Source organism: Theobroma cacao, chromosome 7 (assembly GCF_000208745.1).
Source record: "Theobroma cacao cultivar B97-61/B2 chromosome 7, Criollo_cocoa_genome_V2, whole genome shotgun sequence".
NCBI classification, from domain to species: Eukaryota; Viridiplantae; Streptophyta; class Magnoliopsida; order Malvales; family Malvaceae; genus Theobroma; species Theobroma cacao.
In genome coordinates this window covers 11,956,878-11,963,843 of record NC_030856.1, presented here as the reverse complement: position 1 = coordinate 11,963,843, position 6,966 = coordinate 11,956,878, and the positions used below count along the sequence as shown (strand labels likewise).

General features: G+C 33.4%; 1 long non-coding RNA gene across 1 annotated transcript in view; it reads right to left on the bottom strand.

Moving 5' to 3' along the window:
• The window catches only part of LOC108662909, a 1,872-nt gene extending 1,775 nt beyond the window's left edge, over positions 1 to 97 (bottom strand). Inside the window, exon 1 of the long non-coding RNA XR_001928769.1 lies at positions 60 to 97. This is a non-coding gene — a long non-coding RNA (uncharacterized LOC108662909). The remainder of the gene's footprint in view (positions 1 to 59) is intronic.

The following is a 6,966-nucleotide window of genomic DNA, read 5'->3' as shown; positions in this document are numbered from 1 at the left end:
AAAAATAAGGAGAAATGCTTAAGGAAAATAGATTTCAAGTTTAAATTGAAAAATCCTACCTTTTTCACTTGTTTTCCTTGATTTTCCACACTTTTTCTCTTGAAATCCTCCACCTAGGTTTTGTTCTTGTTTTTCCTTTCTTTCCTTTTGTCTTGGCCGAATATGGAGAAGAAGAATGGGATAAATATGGGCTGATTTTAATGAAAAATAATAAAATATTCTTGTCTGACACGTGGCATGTTTCCATTGGTCTATTTTTAAAACTTTAAAAATTTTAAACCTTTTATCTCCACCACATGATTAGTCAAAGGTCAAAATAAGGATAAGGGAAGACCATGTGCTGGACAAGTGTCCTGGTGGTGAAAAATTACTATTTTGCCCATGGGGTGGCAAAATTACCATTTTGCCCCTATATTCCAAAAATACTGAAATTATAACTTTTTCACTTATCAACCTTAAATTATACTCCAATGAGTCAAATGTGATCAATCTTGATCAAAAACTTCTTTCAATATTCCAATTTTATCCTCAGGTGGCAAAATTACCATTTTGCCCCTAGATAGTGAAATTTTCGATTTAACTCCAAATTGATCCTCGAACTCCAAATCACCATATTAAACCATTCTGGGACTTTAAAATTCTTAATTTCATCTTAAATTCTTTATTAGATCTAGTTCGAGGCTTAAATCAACTTTGTTGTACCTCTAGGTACAATACCGACTTTTGTAAATTTTTCGGGGCTCTCCTAGCATGCAAACATGTTATCCTTCACATGTATGTCATGACAAGTATTTTATAGAGTCAGGCTTGACATCTTCTCCCCTACTTGGATCAACCATATGATCCTTATTCATGACTGATTTTGACATCCGACTAAATATTAATATTTTAATATTATTTTATTCTAAAAATTTTATCTTGTCTCTTTGGTTCCCAAAGTTCCTTATTATGCCTCAATTCGCATCCGACTAACTTTATTTATCACCATATCAAAGTATGGGGCATTTCAATAGGGGTGCTAATACTTTCCTCACGCATAAAGGACTTTCGAATCTAATCTGCTTTGTAGACTAGAATCTATTATTTTTAATAGTCCTAAGTAAAGCCTAGGACCTCATAAAAAAAATAGATTCACTTAGGTGGTCAATCGCACCTAAACAAAAAAAGTTGACGGCGACTCCTTTTTTTTAAGTCAAACTATTGAGTTCTAAAGCTCATCACGTTATGACAGCTTGGCAACTCCACTAGAAACATTGGAAAGTCAGGACAATAGTTAGTTATGTGTTATCTTAAAGGCCCTGTGGTTAACAATTATTCAATTTTTAATTTTATGTTCCTTAGTTGTGTTTTTCTTTTCTTTGTATGGATAATATGCTTTTTCACATACTCACTATATATGCAAAAGCCTTCTACCTAGGCTTTGTCCTGTTTTGGAAGAAGTAAAGCATCCCTACTCTTTTCTAGGATGGACTTTTGATTTATGTCTTGACGTTCCCTTACCTTTTTGATGCTTCTCTCCAACTACTTTCTCATTACCTTTTACCTATATTCAAATAAACAATTCAAAGCATGTTTGCTCTTAATTTTTTTAGCTGAAAATGCATTGTTTGAAAGCTTTTGAGATGTTTTCTAAGAATGCATGACTTTTCAAACAATTTTGTAACCTTAGGGGACTGAAAAAGTAATTGAAACAATTTCAAATACTTGATATTAAATTCAAGAGAACATGTGATTTTTGTCAAATCAAAACATGATGTAATTCAAGTCTAACACAAATATTCTTAATTTTCCACGTTAATTATTAGAGTCAAGAAAGGAAACTTTTTTATACAAATTAAAAGATTTAGGATAAAAATGTAATGCTTGAATATGTAAAGACCAAATGATATACTCTTTTTATCGCATAAGTAATTTTCTAATTTGATTTTCATTGTTCAAAATTTTCTAACTTTTTTAAAATGATTGTTGATTAGAATTAAAAAAATCTATCAAAAATTTTAATAAAGTAGTTTTTAAATATATAATTATGAAAATTTAATTTGATAAACATTTAAAATAATTTGATTCAAAGTTGAAAAGATTTGACCAAGAAATATCAAAATAAGACATTATACATGGGAAGAAGAAAGTATATATATGTTAAAAATTATTATTTTATATATTGATGATAGAATTTTTAAACTTTATAAATAAAATTAGGATGTTATTTATTAATTTATTGATTTTTTAAGTATTGTCCAATAAAATATGTAACAGTCATATTTCATTGGTTGCAATTTACCTTAACATAAAGTAGCATTGGTAAGAGGGCAGTGGGAGGACATTTCTTGCAATGTACATAATTAAATTATATTACAGTGTTTGTTTTACAACAAACCAATGCAATGTAATATTGCAATGCAAATCACATTACAGATAATGAATGTAATGTGATTGTACTCTAAAACTAATACAGTTAGATTGTATTACACTCTGTAATGTTATTAAAGACATTTGCGCCATTCAACTATATTACTTTGTTAAATACATTTCGTAATATTATAATTTATTTTTATATATATATAAATTTTGAGGGATATCTCTTTGTTAATTTTAGTAACCATTCTTTGGATGGTGGATGCTGACTATCAATAAAATTTATATTATTTTTTTAAAAAAATAAAAAAATATATAGCATAGGAAATTATATAAAGAAATGAAAAATATATATATAACATTAAAAATATATTTTTAAGATGATATTATATAAAAATTAACAATAAAAAAATACATATTTATTAAACTTACATTTTAATAAATAGAGGTAATTATGGAAATTAACATTATATTTCCAATAAAGTATTTGTAAACCAAACATTGCAACGTTATCTTCTTTGCATTTTAATCATTACTTTGCTTACATACCAAACTTTGTAATATTATCTTTCCTGTAATCACATTACTTGCAATCATATTACATTCAATCACATTATTTATAATTATATTGCATTTAAGGTACCAAACCCCACTTAAATGCAAAACCTGACTCCTTGTAGTATATGCAAAACCCATGTTTTAAAAGGTAATTTAGTCATGGTGTAAGATAAGGAAGAAATAAAATAATGATTAGAGTATTGTATTAAGTAATGAAAAACATGGAGAAAGGCCTTGTAGAGACAAACTTTAAATAAATTTAGATGTAAAAAATTATAAAAACATCTTTAAAATGTTGGAATCAATTGGGCTATGGCTTAGGAGAAAGGTAGGCTAAAAGATGACCCACCCTACACAATAAGACCTCACCCCAACCTCTACCGCCTAGCCACCTTCTTACACAGTAACGCTCTTTTACCCCACCTATACCCCATCCATTGGGACCACAATCCACCATCACCCCCACCTTAAATTCCATTGAATTACCCATAAAATATTTACCCACCCAAGTTAATCACGAAACCCAATCCAAGCCAACATGATTGGAGATCCACCCTTCTCAATATACATATAGGAAACCTAAGCCAAAAGGTCATTAAAATAGCCTTGTTGGAAGCATTCACCTGCTATAGCCAACTTAGAGACATCTTCATCTTTAACCACCTTTGCCTTTGTTTGCTATGGAGATTTTTGGGAAATGGATTATGCCATTAAGCGCGCAAATGCCATCATCCTTCATGGCCACTCCATCTTTGTTATAAAAGCCACATATGGTTGGGACCATAGAAAGCAAACTGCCAACAAACAGCTAGGTAAGAAACATTCTTTTTCAAGACCAACAAGTTGACCATGTTTCAAACCTTTCCCAAGTTCTTTTAGAGATGGTAGGTCCTTCAAGGAAGTCCTTAATAGTAAGCCAAACCCATCACTAGTAACCCTCAATAGTAAGCCAAACCCATTACCAACAACCCATGGAACAAAAACCCAACATCAATAGAACTTGCATGTCATTGAAGCCACCAAAAATGACCAAAGTTGGCTCAAAATGACCGCTGTGGGCACCTTAATCCATTATGTGAACCATTGCATTCTCTAAGAGATCTTTGTCTCTGAAGGGTTCTAATGTGTTATCAAACCTATAGGAGGAAATACAGTCTTTATCACATTTTTCTTACTTAAGGATTTTAAAGCATGCACAAGAAATTATAAAGTTTGGCTTGACTAATAGTTTAAAAAGTGGTTCCATGGAAGGAACACTTAACAGTTGAGGAATGATTTTTGTGGTTAAGAGTTAAGAACCTACCCTTAAGTCTTTGGTCAGATGCCATCTTCAAATAAATAAGTGAGATTTTGGGATCATTGATTTTGACTAACAATAATACCGCAAGGAAAAAAAGGCTTGATGTGGCCAAACTTCTCCTTTCTATAAAGAATACTACCTTTATTCCCTCATTAGCAGCTTGCATGATTAATAGGAAAAATTGTTTGATGGTTATGTCCATTGAACTGGTTTTGGATAGTCCCCACCCTCCCCACAACCATGACTGTCCGTATTTTGCCACCCCACCACCAACCAAACCACCCATCATTAGGCCTTATCTCTTTTCCAAGTAGTCAAATCAAAAATCCTAGCCAATCCAATGGATGGGTCAACCTCTGTTAGTCAACATCGACTAGTGAACCAAGCATAAACCTTGATAGAAGCCATTTACCTTGTTTCCAAAGGTATACACCTAAAACCACAAGGCCCCAAACCCAACAATCCCCCTCATCACCATCTTATGTTTGAACCAATAAAAGCCTAAAGAGACAAAACATGTTTCTACCCAATAACCGAATACTCTCAAACCCAAACCACACAATCAACATCTTAAGCCCAAACCATTCATTTAACAATAGCTATAACCAATCAATCCCCAAGGCCACCAACCAAGATCCAAAGAACCAACAAAAGCTGACTCGCACCCAAAGCCAAACAAAATCACCCCAACGAAGCACATCATCTGAAAGAACAATATCTCAAAATTTCTCAAAGCCTTACACTATAAAAAACCAAATCATCCCTTGTCACAAAGATAAACCCAATCTTTCTTTTGACCATATCAAGCAACTAACCCCTACCCATTCATCATCCACTAAAGTAGCGCATTTAAAGTCCAGAACCAAAATGAAAAAACTAAAAGAGAAAAAGGTCGTCTTCTAATGTAAAATGAAGAAAAAGGTCGTCCAGAATTCTTTACTTCAGATTCAATAGCCTCTATTACAGAAAATGAAGAAAAAGGCAAAAACCAAATTGATGTTGAGGAGACTGCACAAACATGGCAATTCTACTCTCAAATTGGATCGGGCTTTGAAGCTGACAAACAAGATGCCTTTGTTACTCTAGCCAAAATTGAGAAGGGAGCTAGAACGCTGGACTATGGGGTGAAGTACGGAAATTAAGCTCTTTTCTATTTTTGCGTTCTCTCTTCATGTCTCTAATGGTTTGTATCCTCTCATGGAACATTAGGAAGCCAAGTAAGTTAGTTAAAAGGCAAGCATTCTAACGGTTAATCTCAAGCCTCAAACTTGAAATAATTTTCTTATAAGAAACCAAAAAATAAGATGTTAATTGCAAACTCCTCAAGTCCTTTTGGAAAAACGGTAGTTATAGTAGTAGTTAGTCACCATCTACTGAAATAGTTGGAGGTTAATTTGTATGTGGTCAAACAACTTCTTTAAATTTGATAACTTTGTGGTGTTGCAAAAGTACATTCTCTTCACTAGCTTAGTTATCCCTTTTAACATCTATTACACGTTTGTAATATTTATAGGCCTAATGATTTTGCTGTGCAAAAGTCCTTATGGGTTGAGCTGGTTAGTTTGAAAACTAGTTCCCACTTTTCCTAGTGTATTGCTAGCGATTTCAACATTATTAAACATCAGGGAAAAAGTCCAGTGGCAATCTTGATTTTTAAGGCATGAATTCCTTCGCCACTTTCATCAATGATATGCACCTCATGGATCTTCTACTGATGGGTGGCCTTTTCACATGGTCCAACAATATAGATACCCATATCAACTATAGATTGGATAGATTCCTTGTTAGTAGTGAGCTCTTCATCATTTACCCTTTGATCACCCAAAAGTGCCATCCAAGATCTTTCTCTAATCATAACCCAATCAGCCTTGAAATCAACAAGGAATCAAAGGGTCCCAAACCCTTCAAACTCTTCTTATACTTGTTCGATGACAAAGAGTTTACTTCTCTTGTTAAAAATGATTATTACAACATCACTCACAGTAGCAACATCAGAACATGGTTCTTTGATTAACTTAAGGATTTGGAATTCATAGTCAAAATGTGGTAGATTGACCAAAATAATTAGGACACCAGTCAAATTAGTCTTTTAGAGCACAAAATCAATGACATCGAGAAAATGTCTAAAACTAGACCTTTCTTTGTGTTAAAAAAACTCACTCACTATGTCATGACCCGGAACTCCCACCGGGCCCGTGACAACCACCGCGAAGCCCGACAAACATTTTTCACCCCAAATGTCGATCGAAATCTCGCAAGGCTATCGTATCAGCTTTCGCACTTCCCCGGTGAGCAATAGTTATCAAATAACAAAATTTAAGGGATTACAAATCATTTCCAAATCAGAACATAACATTTTGTTTTCTGGCTCACAGGGGCATTGTCACGACCTGGAACTCCCATCGGGCCTGTGAAAACCGTCCCGACGACTCGATAGGCACTCATTACCCCGAATGTCGATCGGAACCCCGCAAGGCTTAGCATCAGCTTCCGCATCTCCTCGGTGAGTGACAGTTATTAAATGTTGCATTTAAAAAAAGTCATAAGTCGTTTCCAAATCAAAATAATAAAATATTATTTTTTGGCTCATAGGGGCATTTTCATCATTTTTCTTCGATAATACCGAAACTCGCCAAAAACATGGTGTAAAAGCTTAATATGTTCGTACATATTTTAAATCAGATAACTAAAGTATAAAATTACTTTTACAATGACACGTGGGCCCCCAACTAACCAATAAGATGCGAGTCTGT